The following is a 15,793-nucleotide window of genomic DNA, read 5'->3' on the forward strand; positions in this document are numbered from 1 at the left end:
GTAGGTTTTTTTTGCATCACAGCCTTGCAGCTCTTCAGAAATTATGCATCAATTCGACTGTGCAATGCATCCTTGATGACGGACTTCATATTGCAAGCCCCCGTCAAAGGTATTGTCCATGACACAGAACATTGCATCTCAGCTCCTCGGCTGCATGACGCATCCTCGACACAAACATATTGCAACACTATGCAATGAGGATTTAAGGTACTCTTGTTCAGTTGGCCTAACTGGGTCCCTGTAGCCTGCCCGCGCTCCATCACGGTTGGCCTGAACATGTGGGTTTGCCCTGGTTTGGAGCGACCAGATAGCCACAGTTGGTGCTTTGTGCTTTTTGGTGCTATTTTCACTAAAATATTTAGAACTGCATAACTCTGGTTCTACTGATTGGACCTTTGTCATTTTGGTCTTGTTTTATTTATTATAATTTGCTCTATCTCTATGTTTACCTAAATTGGTATGGGATGTTTCTTGCATTGTGTTTTCACTTTACTACTGTTTGATGTGCTGCATAAATACTTTACACATTGCCTTTAAGTTAAATCTGACTTCTCTGTCCCAAGGTACTAGGGGTTTGAGCACAGGTTAATTTGGGGTTTGCTTGTGCTTCACCATGCAAGGATTGTGGTTGCTGCTTGGAGAGAGATTTATCCCCCCCAACCAGTAACCCAATTTCCTACAAACAATAACTTGCATTCTCAAGAAATCTGTGTGTTATAGTAATTCCATGTGATTTCATGGCAAGAATGTGCATCTGTCAGTTTGCGGCAGGTTCAGCTACCTGCATGTTTGATATGCATGAGACAGCTTTTCAATCTTTATTGATTAATAAAATGAGTACCACTAAGGTGGGTAATGTTACATTGAGGGCTGTGTTCATGGTGGGCATACCCCTTTGAAAGGCAGATTTGTCATTGCCCCATGACATGTCTAGCACATTCAAGCAGTCTTGCTTTTTTTTTTTTTTTTAAAAAGCACATTCATTGCTTAGGTTCATAAACCCACAATAGCATGGGACATTGACTACTACAAGATCCATGATGTAAATTGGTGCTGTCAGAAAAGCCAGAGCTGAATGGGGAAGCCATAAAGGGTAGTGGACCATTTTGCAGCGATGAAACGGCCTATAAAGGAGTCTCTGCAATGGGTATTTTGTACTAAGTACATATAAATTTGCTAAAACTGAAAAGAGACTCTCACCTTTTAATTTTTTTCTGTGATATGATAGGGTAATAAAGGGACTAAGGGGCATATTTATACTCCGTCTGTCCGAATGTGCATCAAAAATTTTGACGCACATTCAGCGCAAACCTTGCCCCATATTTAAACTTTGACACCGAGCCCGCGGACGTCAAAATTCCGCTGCATGCGTAATTTTTTGGATGCGGCAACCCGCCTTGCGTTAATCATATGCAAGGTAGGTGTTCCTGTCCAAAAAATGACTTAAACGGCCGTGCGTTGTATTTATGCTTTCGGGCAAAAATGACGCACGCCCGGGAGGTGGAGCCGGAAAATTACGCACAGCCCGATTTGCATCAAAAATTAACGCCTGGGTCAGGGCAGGCATTAAAATGGGGCAAACACATGTGTATTTAATCAGAACACACAGAAGCAACAGCAGAGCAGCAGAGCAGCAAAAGGGAGACATGGAGGTGCTTCTCATCCAGCATGCACGCAGACGCAGAGCCCAGCAACAACAACAGCAGCTACCACAACACCAGCAGGGACCCCAAAAGCAGCGCAGAAGGCAGGAGAGGATATTCCGCACCAGAACAACCCTTCATGGCCTCAGGGAACATGACATCATCCAGAAGTACAGGTTGAACTGGCAGGCCATTCAGCAGCTGCTGCGAAACATTGAGCCACAGTTGGCACCCACCTTGCTGACACCCCGCACCATCCCAACAGAAACCAAGCTGCTTGCCGTACTTCACATGCTGGCAAGTGGCTCTTTTCAAACAACTGGTGCCCTGGTTGCCGGAATATCATAGCCATCATTCTCTGCTTTTTTGCCCAAAGTACTGGATGCCATCATTGGACTCACACCCCGCCACATCTACTTCCCTAACACACTGCAGAAGCAGCAGGAAACAAAACAGGAGTTTTACCTCATTAGTGGCTTACCACACGTCCTTGGTGCAATCGACTGCACACATGTACGCCTTGTGCCACCTGCTGCAACTGAACACCTCTACCGCAACAGGAAGCACACACATTCCATCAATGTGCAGGCCATTGTTGATCACCAAGGACTGATCACCAACATCGTGGCAAAATATCCTGTCCATGACTCATTCATCTTCCGTCACAGCACCATCAATCAACACTTCCATGATTGGACGGTATGGAAATGGACTACTTGTTGGTAAGTACAAAAACCTACTTATATACACACTGCACAGCAACCCTCTAGGACACACAACACATACACCACAACAGCAACATGTCAACAGGAACACACTGAGGTTGTGACATCACTAGCCATATTTCATAGGTCACCATTGAACCTGTCACACATCTGAAATTACTGTACATCCTAATGTTAAGACGTCAATGATCACAACGTTTGGAGTGTGTTGCCTAAATGTCACCTTGCAAATTGTAAGCGTCTCAATTATGTTTACATTGATCCATTGCATAAGTCTAAAGGTATGTGATGTCCAGGGTACATTGATATGAACGTGTTAACAACACTGTCAAATAATTTAACCTGTGTATGGAACTATCATCTCACCCCCAGTGAAGACACAGGGACACCTGTATCACAAGTCACAATGCTAGGGAGTACACACTGTACTGCAACTCCCAAAACATACTGCTGACAACCAGTCAGTAGCCAAACACTTGTTCAGCCAAGGAAACAACACAATGCAGATGGTACATCCTACAAGCCTAGGATGCAACACAATGACACAAAAGAGTCACAGACAACACAAGACACCTACTGCCATGCAAGGTGATTTCAATGGGGCAAGCTACATCAACATGATCCCATTCATTTTCTCTTTCAGCTGATCAGGGGTATGGGATCCAGCCATGGATTATGACACCTATTGGCAACCCAAGTACTGCAGCAGAGCGTGCCTACAATGACGCACATAGGAGGACACGCAGCATAGTCGAGAGGACCTTCGGCATCCTCAAGTCGAGATTCAGGTGACTCTACATCACTGGTGGTAGACTCCTATAGTCCCCTGGAATGGTCTGTAAGATCATTCTAACATGTGCCATCCTGCACAACATTTGCATAAGAAGGAACATTCCCCTCCTGGAACCAGAGCCACACATGCCTGAAGAGGAGGAAGAGGAGGATGGTGGCCTAAAACATGAGGGGGAACAACAAAACACAGCTGCTGGATTGCATAGGCGTCAACATATTGTGAACAATTTCCTTTAAATATAATCACCATCACCACTTTATTAACTAATGTAAATAAACACCGATAATAATCACCATATCATGGTCTGGCTAATCATTTGTGCTCACCTTTATCTCTAACTATCAGAATAAGAGTGTTGCCTCATGGGGCATTGCTGATATTCTGATCATGACACAGAAAATCCCAGAGCAATTGTGATGCGTATCATACAACGGTCACATAAACACACACTGTAAATGACATATATCCTGTACATTTCACCTTTGAAGGGCAATAGCAGAGGACCACACCTATTTCACACATACATGTTGGAAACATGGTTCATCGCAGCATATGGCACACAACTAAGACACCATCACTCAATAAGGGGAAAACAAGCCTCATACATGGGGCAGTTGATGTGCTATTGCATCGGTAACAGGAATGTATGACCAGACCCTTGACAGCAGTAAGTCCAACTGCATCCAATCTTTGCAAGGACTATCTGTGACTAGAGTTCCATATAAGCAGAACATAGACAGCACAAGTGCCACACATATGACAAGCATTACGCACATGACATTTCATGTACGTGTCAGCCCATTTCCTAACTCTTGACACACCCATGCACCTGGTCACAACCCACCTGTCTGAAGATGTCCCTGGAATAGTAAAATGTGTACCCCGATATTCCCTCCTCTACACACACAGACTAACAATAGTAATCCAGTGTGCTACGCCCTTTCCTATGGTATACCATTGTCATAGTAGATCTGACTGCATGGACGTCAGGTCAATTAATACACTGGCTTGTAGTTTCAAGCCCTGTTAGCACCTGTAGATTGCTTCCCGTGTGAAAGGTACTGTTGGCCATTTGAATGCAAATCTCACCTACAGGACTTGTGAGAAACTGATGCAGCACACACCTGTGATCACCTCCATGCACACCACCCATTTCAACATGCACTGCCCCTGCTGATGCCTGGAACAGCATAGACGTTGCTGTTTTGTCAAATACACAGTTATGCATTGCTACCAATTAAGCCGTGTAACACAGCCCTTGGGTTCATGTGTCACCTTCAAAAACATAGGACATACACAGTTTTACATGTCAACTGTCTTGTTCCTCCTCCAAACAGTCTTAGTCAGACCACTGATTATGTAACTTGTGAAATTGCTGGATCCTGATTTGACTCTGCATCCTGTCAGCCTGACTGGCACCTGTCTGTGCGCTACCCTAAAGGTTCCCTGTGGCTACATATGCACCACATTTGCTTTACCAAACCTCTCATTCCTCAGAGTGTATTTTGTCATGTGCTTCATCAATGCATACCCAAATACGTTGTATAGCATCATCTGCCTTTTAAGTGTACCATATTTGTTAAATTGTCTTTGAATACCAAAATCATGGCCCATCCCTTGTCTGGGTCTCATGTATGCATGAATGACAAAGTGTGACAGTGTCCCAGGGCCATATGCAGGGATTGGGTACGGTGCCTCCAGCAGACCCACAACCTTTGATAATGTCCATGTTAGGAGCCTGACAGTTCACATGCTGATTTACATTGCTCACAACATATTGATGGGCAGTGCCATGTGAATAGCTGCGAGAATAATCAGCACAGAGGCCATGATGTTCCGAGATGCAGTGGGAATTTCAGAGGCCAACCTGTGTACAAATGTTGTAATGACACCTGCCGGAACATGACACCTGAGACATTATCTCACTCAGCACACCAAGGTTGCCCTGTTGACAGTCTCATTACACGTCCTCAGTGACAGGGTGGGACCATCCCCATGTAGGTTCTCATGTCCTCATTGACTTTACTCACATTGATCTCCGAAGGATACTCAGTAGATACAGGAATAGCTGCCACTGACTCATGATGAGACCTGGACGTAACTGTGACAACATGCACCCCTAAAAATATACAGGATCAACATTGGACCACACACATAAACAAGACACCTCTGTGCAATTGATCACTGGAAATATGTGGACACGTGCTGCCTCGTCTGCTGGTCCACCACTGCCACTGGAGAGTTGTGGCTCAGTCATATGACCTCAGCTGTGGCGTCATAATACATTTGTGGTTCAGCTTTGGCTGTCTGGGCCAATTACATGGTACCCACTTTGTCTATGCATGTGCCTGACTCACTGTGGGATTCACCAACAAGTGCCTAGGAAGCAGTTACCAAAAATCTAGGACATGGGATGGCGGAATTGTGGACCATTGACGTGAACAAGCGTCTGCCATCTATCTGGTGCATGCTTTTCCATTTGTGGTGTCTATGTTACCCAAAATTTTGGAAGTGCACACAACAGATGTTGCTACATGTATGACTAACATAGGTCCTCTCTCATTTCCACAATGACTTGCATCTAAGGTTTGGACACATTGACTTCACATTCATACAAGCATATTTGCAATAATACATCTTGTGATGCACACACACTGGGTCAACAACTACATTAGTAGCCACTGCACACACATTGAGCCATAGGCATTGAGGTATTGTACTTATGTACGGCACCTTGCTATCCTCTCCTGATGCCAAACATGCCCAAATTGTGCAATACATATATGTAGGCCACACATATGGCCATCTAGTGCATCAGCCAAGCGTCAAAATTCTGTTAAGGAAGTAGCGGGTCATGGTCCGCTGCAGTATGATGTCTCACATGTGAACATACACCATCAACACCAAAGTGGGTGCAATCAGCCTATCTCAGTTGTGTCCCAAATGTAACATAACATTAAAATTGAAAAAATCCCCAAAACCAGTTCATGCCCGAAAATTTTGACGTTTTTAGCGTTATGCAGCATTTTCTTTTCACCAATACAGATTGTGCATCATATTTTTCGATGCACAGGAGTGAAAATTAGGCCGCATCCAAATAATTGTAAAGACGCATAACAATAAAAACGGTGGCCATTTTATGCACAAAGTGATATAATAGGATATCCTGTTTACAGATTATGTACAGTGGGTGTACTTTCACTTTCACTTTGCAGTCTGTGAATCTTCTAGACTGTGTGGCTGTGTTCAGAGTGTTGTCCAGTGATTTTGTGCTTTGGTGTCCTGTGTGCTATCTTACTTGTTACTTTGTGAAATAAATATTGCTGTTGTATACTGTCTGAGTGTGTTTTGTTTACAATTGTCCGGTATTGTAGTGTATTTGTTGTTTGTGGGAGTCTGTTGTGGGTAGTGCTAGTTTGGGGATAGTTGGGCTCTTTTAGTTGTTAAGTTTACTTCTTTTTTTGTACTTCTACTTTCCCCCTTTTCTCCTTTCTTCTTCTTTATCCCCTATTCCCCTTTTCAGTGCTGAGATGATGGGTAGGCCACGTCTTGGCAGGATGGGTGAGGAGGAGCTGGGGGGGTTTATATAGCTGGTGAGCCATTTCCTCCCACTCATGATCGAGGCAGGGTGATACGGGGTATCACACTGAGGCGCGAAGAATCCGGTGGGGAAAGGTGCTGCATCACTTGCAGCGCATGTATGGGAGCCAGAGGAATGACCACCAGCTGAAGCACCGCTGGGCTGACCTCATCACCAGGGAGCAAGATCTGCCGGACAACCTGGGAATAGTGATTGGTGGCACTGTTGGTGAGTACAAATCATGTAAATGTGCACATTTAAAAGCTCTGTAGTGACATTAGATGATTTGTACAATATCTGCCGGTTAAGTTGCTGACTGTGTGGAGTGCTGCGGAAACATACAGGGTAATTGATGCACTATGTGAAGGACCACAATTGCTAGCTGTCAGGAAGCACGTGCTCTGCAAACTTACAGGATACTTTTGCTTAATGTAATTTGGTGCAGCCTTTGTGTCAGACAGCAATACAAAATAGGAGCCAATCATGTCTATATAGGTCACATTTGCCAGTGAATTATAGATGTACTAAAATATTGGCAAACTTTGTTGACCCAATAGCTAGACTGACTTTAGAAACACTACATGATGCAGAAAATGAGTGCTGGCTTCACGTCAATTGATGATAGCAATGTGGCCCAGACATATGTCTCATGTGTGTCTGGTGGGTGTGTAAGGAAAGCGTTTTTGGAAGTTCTATGAATGTTAGGGATTATTGTGGTCCTTCATCATTTTGGATACATGTCAGATCTGGATTTGAAAACATCGGGAAAAGGTGTAAGGTGCCCTCAGCTAACATCTTAGACTGGTATTTGGAGTTTGTTGTGCCACATTCCAATTAGGGATCGCAGTCCAAAGGTATGCACATGGGTTCATATCTCTATGTTTGGTGCAAATCACCATTGCTGGGCCACATCAAATGAAGAAACTGTAACAATATGAGGGCTTACAAAAGTCCCTGTCCCTCTGTACATTATACCTATGTGTCATAAATGTGTCATGGCCACATAGGCTGTTTGACTGGTAATGCAGTCCTCAAGTAACCAGGCTTTGGATGTCTCTCTTGGATGCACATGATGAGACGATTACACACCAATTACACACCATTATTATTTCTTCTCACTAATGAAGGAGCATGTTTGCCACCACATGATAGTTAGGGCCACTGCATGTGTGTAGATATGTGTGTAATTGTCACAGGAGACCCATGCTATGTACATGTTGGCCGTGATATACCAGATGCAGTATCATCATGTCTGAACGGCTTTCATTACTTATGTCAGCTTACACATTGTTTTTGTCTTTGAAATTGTTGGTCAGTGCACAGATTCTGAGCACATTTCTTCCTTCCATGCCTTACAGGTGGACCAGCACCCTACACTGTGGGAGAGGTGGCTACATTTGAGGACCCCGACCACTCCAGTAAGTGTTGATATGTCTGTTATGTGTTGTGTTTGCTGGTGATGTGTGATGGACTCCTGTGTGTTGAACACATAGCAAGGTGTGATGCGCTGGCCAATCATTTGTCTTGTTCCATGAGTGGGATTTCAGTTTCTCAATTTTTTTTAGTTGGCCAATGCTTATCCTATTGTAATATCTAGGGATTTTAGGTCATTCCTGTAGGCCCCGTAATGAGAACTGGGGTGAGTCATGTGGATAACACTTGTATCAACAAGAGTCGCACTGGAACTCATCTCAGATGTTGTCTGCCTGTCAGACCCACATTCTCCCAGATTGGTACTGCAAATTGCTTTCCAAAAGACTTCTGCTTCCCTATTCACCAAAGTACTTATTAAACTGTAGGTTGAACTTCCTAGCAGCATGTACTTCCACATGTAGTGCTACAAGTATGTGGAACTTCAGTGCAATGGCCTAGGTGTGCATGCAAATCATGATCATGGGTGTTCTTGCAACTCTGTGTCTGTTGTAATTCATGCCTTACTGGAAGTATATGATGTGGACCAGGGTCTGCATTTCCTGATATGTGTGGCGCTCCTGGGTGTCCATGTTGTTTGAAATTGTTTGTTGTTTCTCCACCCCCCCCTCAAACACAGGCATGGGTTTGTGAATAGGATACCTAGGACTGATGCTACCAGTATGTTCCACATACATGTGAATTAGTGAATGTTTGGTCGGAACCTAGTATACACACTCAGGTATGGCACATGAGTACTATACTAGCAAGTCCAATTACAACTTGCAGACCATGTGGCTTTAGATTTCCATCCCGTACACTGACATCTGCAGCCCAGGCATTGGCAGAGGATGTGCAGCATGATTGTTAGCTGAAAACTGGCTCCGGAGGGCCAACCTCTAGACTTTTGGATATGGACATGATTCCCTCCCCTCCCTCCTCTTTCCTTGTTCTCATACTTAGTGGGCTTAGGGGGCATAGTGTTAAGTTAGTATAGGCTGTTAGTTTAGTTAGTGTTAGTGGGTGAGGGGTGGGGGGTCCTGAATCTTTCTACTTTTACTTATTAAGTGTGTGGGTGGGTAGGTGAATGGGGGGCTATGTTGGGGTTCTTGTGTGTTTAAAAGAAAATATATATATATCCATTTAAAAAATAAAAAAATAATATATATATATATATATATATATATATATATATATATATATATATATATATATATTTGTTTAGGATAGTAAAGGATGTGTTTAGGTTAGTATCTGTTGTCCTCCAGGTGTCCCGTCTCATAAGGGGGTGGGAGGTTGATGTTTAGAACGTTTCGTTACATGTGATAAGTAAGTTTAGGTTAGGTTAGTTAGGGACAGTTGTGGGTAATGAGTAGTCAGGGTAGATTAGGGTAGGTAAGACTTTTCCCTCAGTTTCCTCTTCTGTGATTACCATTTAATAAATATATAGTGAACCCTTTACAGTATGTGTTAAAAGCTTGTTGATCATGGCCTTGGCATCAGTGTACATGAATTTTGTTCTATTACATTTGTGTCCTATGCTACGAACAAATCCCAACTGAGCTGTAAGATTGGCAGCTACCCCAGAGCTACCTTGCAAAGATTCCACCATACGTTGCAACCACCAATCACAGTTAATATGGATCCCAACGTGTTTTTGTCAATAAGTATGTTTTCTAAGTCACAAACAGTGCTTCCAGATTTGGTATTGGGGGAACAGTTTTAGGTCTGACTGCAGTGTGATGTTCAAGGACACCCTTATAAGGTGAGTAGTAGTAAGCTCTCTTGTAGTATCGTCTTCATGACTCACATAGGTCATTTGTGACACTGTTCAGCATGATTACCTATTTGGATGTAAACTCAGACACCTTCATTCATGCAGTTTTTGGAGTGTTTGCTTAGATTTGTGGGCAATGTTATATGTGTTAGTATTGCATGGTGACAACATTTTGCTGCCACTACTTGATGACTTAGATATCCCTTGAGGAAGCATTATTCTGTCCAGCACAGCATGATGGTGTATGGTTTCTCACTTCATCAGATATTACTCTCAGGAAGGGCAGAGTATGATGCAATCCTGGCCACTGTGCAGATTTATCTGACTACATAATATCAGGACAGTTGTATTGACAAGCTTTGTTATTTGACAGGAGGCACATTTCAGTTATCTACTGCACAGCTGATGTGTCAGATTACACAGAGACAAATTTGTTGTGTAAGTGCTATTTATTGAAAAGTGCTGTAGTGCTATATGTACATTGTCCATGATTGTGAGTCCATTATAGTGACATCTTCCATTGTGATGCTACACAAGGGGTAAAGGGAAATGCTTTAGACATGCTGGGGTGATGTGTCAGACAGTGCAGAGTGACAGGATTTGCCAATGAGTAAGAGAGAGACAAGCACTGGGCAGGCTGACAAGATATACAGTGGTTAGCAGCACAGTCATTGAGTACAGTTGTTGTAAGACTGGCATGTTACAAAACGCTGGACCTTGGTAATAGTTGGCCATGTGGCAGGGACTAGTGCTTCCGGGTTGAAGGTGATCTGTTCCATGTCTTCTTCTTCTTCTGATGTGTGTGTTGCCTCCTCTGTCCTTGGTGGTGGTGGTTGTGAAGGGGCAACACACACCTCAGTGTTAGAGGACGTGGAGTCAGACATCCCGGTCACTGCTACCTGTGAAGGTCTTAAGGGCAGTACTGCTGCAAGGAGGCTCTGCTGATTCTTAAGAATAGCAGCCACATCACAATGGTAGGCAGCCAGGTCGGCCCTGAGGGGTTCATGATTGCATTTTTGCATGCAGTGGAAGGTTTGGGGTGCGAGGTGTTGTGGCAACTCCCTTACTGCAGTGGTAAATTCCTTGACAGTTTATTGTAGTCCTTGCAGGATGAATGTTAGGGCTTGCATGGCTGCTGCTTGATCTGCAGATGACATCATGCACGAACGCACCCCTTCTAGGCTGGCTGCCATAGTTTGCATCCCCACCCGCACCTCATTGGCCAGCTCCCACTGTACCCCAACTACAGTTCTCTCAAAGCTGGTGCCAGTGTTGTCTGAGTCCTCAGCTGTATTGGAGCTGGCAGGTCTTACAATTGGGGTGGTGGGTGGATCCTATCCAATGGCTGCTTGTTGTGTGCTCCTTCTTGTGACTGAAGGTGGGGTCTGGAGGGTTCCAAGGACATCTTGGATGGTATGCTGGGGAATGTTTGTCAGCTCCTCATCCATGTCATCAGGGTATTCTGGGACAGGCATATCCGCAGGAGATCCATTGTCCTATGAAATGAAATGGGGTACAATTAGTGTGTGTGTTGTGGCTTTTGTGATGTGACATGCCTGTCTTGTGATGATTTCACATTGTGATCTTGTTTCCTGTTCATTGCTCCAGTCTTTCAGATGGGTATTCTCCCAGGCCTATGGCCTACCTGCATGTCACATGTTTAGTATTAAGTTATTGGACTTCTCAGCATCATCTCCTCTAGTCTTGTTTTAGGCCGAATAGTGAATTGCCACCTTGTTGTCCTTCTCAGGCCTCCATCTACATCCATTCTCATGGTGAAACCTTTCACTGGCTGTGGGTGCTCTGATGGCACTAGCAGCACACTTAACAATCTGGACCTGCCCCAGTCTCTGATCTTTCAAATCCACTTATATGTAGTTGACATGTAGCGTATCCAAGGCATAGCATTGTTATGGCACGATATGGATGTTGGCATTGGTAATGTGTACAGCTGATGTTAGGGAATGTGGGGTACGTTGGATTGCCCTGATAGTTGTAGCAGTGTCCTATTTCCTCCTCTGACTGTGCATGTGTATTTCAGTGAGCAGTTACATGTGTCCTCCCCCTCAATGCTGTTGTCTGAGCTGTATGCCATTTGGGATGTTACATTGTGACCCAGGCACAGGATGGACCCTGACATATGCAGCATGGGTGTGACCTTAGTGCTGTGTAGCTCCTAATGTTGATGACATTGGCTGATGTTTGCGACAACTATGGGCATTGACATTTGACAGGAGTGGAGCCTTTGTCTTGTTTCAGGGGATTATTGTAGTTGTCATCCTGAACCCTCTAATTTAGGTGTGTATGATCCATGGGGAAGTTACTGCCATTGGCTACTTGAGCTGCACACAGAGCAGAGGTGGTAGTGGCAACTGGTGTCACTGTTACATTCCAGTTGTCGGTATGACTAGAGGTTGTTAATTGGGCCCTAGTTAATGTAGGTGGTATAGTGGCTGACGTGTGCCGGGATGTCTGTTTGACGTTGTGCCCTTCCCTCCTGTTGTGGCTTTACCTTTACTCCATCGTTGGCATGGCAGCATGCCCCCATGGGACTGTTGTTGGTGTAGTGTTATGGTGTGCCCCAGCTTCTCTCTGTGCAGGCCATGCCCCCATGCCATCCCTCTTTACCCATGCCACTCCATGTATATGATGAGTTCCATGCATTTTGTGGTCCGAATCCCCCCTGCTTACAGTTGACATTAGCGCATTTTAATTCCCCATGCGACTTACCCTGCATGTGCGTTGTTTCCTGGTAGTCTGCGCTGTCCTGTCCTTGATTCCCTGTGACGATCTCCTGAGGGATGACGTCTGCGACCATCTCCTCCATGTGGTCCAGGGCCTCCTGGTGTGCTGGACTCCCACCTCCAGTCTGCAGTGCTGCCTTCCTGTTCCTGGCCATCTTTTCCTTGGTCCTGCGCTTGCAGTCATGCCAGCGTTTCTTGCACTCGATGACTGTTCTGCGTACTTCTGCCACACTGTTAATCTTGTCAACAATTTGTTGCCATATTGCCTCTCTCCTACTGATTGGCAACTCTGAGGTGACAAACAGTTGGTGCTGGTGTTCCGTCACCTCTTTAACCAGAATTTCCTGTTCCTCTGCACTGAAGCAACACTTTCTTTTCTTCTTAAAAATGTCCTGGTTCTTGTGTGGGTCCTCCTGGCTGGTTCCTGGTCTGTTGTCATCTTTCTGGGGTCTGTACAGGCACCTGGGATCCATATTGGCTCTCCTCTGCTGAAATGGCTGTGTTCGCGGGGAATTTTGACACTATTGTGTCAAAAAACGCCGCATATCTGGTGTGCAGTGTCGTAAATCGAACCACAGTCATTTCCGCCGCCTTACACCTGTGGTTTGCGCCGCCGTGCGTCAAAGTATAAATTTTACACCCGCATGGCGCACCAAAATGGCGTTAGCCGGTGGTAATATTTTTGACGCAAAACTGCGCCAGCGCAGTCTTGCCTCAAAAAGTATAAACATGGGCCTAGCTATGCAGTTAACGCATAGGGACTTATTTACTAATGTGACAGGCACAAAGCTATGCAAAGCATTAGACATATATTTTGCTCACCATTACAAAGTCACACCAGTGCAGTGCAAAAATGTGCAGCACCGCACAAGCAACCACATAATCCTTAGTAAATCTAGTCCATGGTTTCCATGATAGATATGGGATGTCAGGTTTTCCAACACACACCCACATCTCTGGCACGTGAATGTCTGGTGTCCAGACACTGCATATATAGCACTTGTATTGATGTTGTCATTTCAGGGGTCATCTATGAAGGATGTGCTCAAGCAACACAAGGTAACATAAGTAGGACTACATTATCCTGAAATTACAAGCACCACATATTGCGTTGTATTTGTGAGCCATCAGCAATATGTTTCCTTACATTGTTTTCAGTTGCCAGGCAAGCCAGGACTTGAGAAGCTACCTTTCCCAGCCGGCTACTTGCAGTGGGCATTTTGGGCACACTGAGCCCATGGAAGCCTCACCATGAATGACTGTGTGGTATACCAATTTGCACTCCATCCATCATGGTCCTACTTCATCTTTGCTCCCTTTTCCGTAGCTCTCGACGTCTGCAACAGCAGTTCCTTCTTTACGGATGCTGATTCTTGCTGCTCTCCAGCACACATGGCTACCTCCATGTTTCTGGCTACTACTTACACCTCCGTTACCTTAACTCTGGCAGTAAGTGTGCTCCACTACATTCTTGGCTTTCATTGTGAGCAAATTGTGCCTCACAAAGTGGCAACTAGATTGTTTAATTTCCTTCTCGGTGTACGTTTTAACACGCCACGGAGGCACGATGCGGGAACAGTGCTGTGGTGCAAAAGGCTAACAAGACCTGTGGCACTTAGCCACATAGTAAGTTACTGTTAAAGACGTGCATGGCGTCTGGTGTGCAATAGAGTACGACACAATGATTTGTTTAGCTATTTCTTTGTTTGGTGAATCATTTAGTTGGTTTAGGTTTCAGGCTAAAGGACGTTGTTGCGCCCTATTGGTGAATTGTACCACTTCACAGATTTCCTTCTTACAAATACCTCTTTGTTTCACATGCCCTACCCAGACTTTCATCAGCTGTGTGAGGGGAAGCCCTCCTGCATTCAAGATAAGAGAGATTGCTGTTTTGGATTTACAGTTAGAATGAGTTTTATTTGAGTATGAAGGGGCATTCTGTGCATAATGAAACTCTTTAACGTCATTCTCATATATTAATCAACTCATTGCCTATCTTTAAGGATCTTTCCCTCCACTCCCTACCACCTATCAAAGTCTTCTCTCTGTCATGGGTAGATTAGCAGCCAGTGCAGACGAGGTTGGGATCTGGACCCAGCAACCCCCCACGAAAGTGTAGGCTTCACACAGAAAGTGCTCTGACCTTCTCACCCCAGGGTTTTCATAGTAGACAACAGCAGTCACAAACATCTGCACCGGAATCAACGTTATGAAAGTTAGGTAAATTTGAAATATCACAAAAAGTCCGGTTGTTGAGCGTTGTGCTGGAGTAGTTAACATTTCAGGTTATTCCTAGCATTAGCAAACCTAAACCAAGTTGGGGAATTATGTTTTTTTCTATTAAGAGGACATATTTTATTCCTCAAATGTGGATTTACTTTGCCATTACTCTCCACAATAGTACAGCTAAAACAGACTATAGAATTAGGGTCAACATACATTGATAAGGTTTTTTCAGGTTTCACCATATGCCAAGTGGAGTTTATAAGTAATTCAAGGAAAAGTAATCAATAAAAAAATGTGCTTCCATCTAAACAATAGGTAGGTGCTCCCTATATTCCATACTCAGAGAACTGGGGTATATGTTATAATTGCAAATATTATCAGCAAGAAAAACAAAACAATAAGGGGCCATGAAAACGGAGACAGGAAGACTCATCATCTTATATGTTCAGACGTTTATGTTGCGCTATATGAAATAGCATAGCGTGGGAATCAACAAAATCCCAAAAAGGGAAGTAAAAAGACGTGTAACTGATATAAATCATAAATTGGTGCATCCATTTTTAAGATTAATGAACATGGGTTAGAGGTCACATAATAATTGATTATGTTATCATGACATCATTTTAAAAAAGTATGCAGTTTGCCATTTAATGATGTACATCACCACAGACTTTTGTATTCAAATAACAGGCTGCAAGGATGAAAGTGAAACTTGAAATCAGAAATTATATTTCACAGAATGTAGGACATGATCAGGTCATGGCTGGGGTGGAGATCTACTAATTGTTATCATTGGCTGATATCAATTCAAGCATTCTACTGAAAGGAAGACACTGGTTTGAGTTGCTTGTGGTCTGATCTTCAGAAGACCTGGTCAGGCAGTGTGGGCTGGACT

At 44.1% G+C, this 15,793-nt stretch overlaps 1 protein-coding gene and 1 pseudogene across 2 annotated transcripts in view; both read right to left on the reverse strand.

Annotated features, from left to right (window-relative positions):
- Positions 1–12,755, reverse strand: part of LOC138270006 (ribosome biogenesis protein WDR12 pseudogene) — a 32,323-nt pseudogene extending 19,568 nt beyond the window's left edge.
- AOAH (acyloxyacyl hydrolase) overlaps positions 1–15,793 on the reverse strand; it is an 845,303-nt gene that overhangs the window by 765,148 nt on the left and 64,362 nt on the right. The window lies entirely within an intron of this gene.

The sequence above is a fragment of the Pleurodeles waltl genome, chromosome 2_1 (assembly GCF_031143425.1).
Source record: "Pleurodeles waltl isolate 20211129_DDA chromosome 2_1, aPleWal1.hap1.20221129, whole genome shotgun sequence".
NCBI classification, from domain to species: Eukaryota; Metazoa; Chordata; class Amphibia; order Caudata; family Salamandridae; genus Pleurodeles; species Pleurodeles waltl.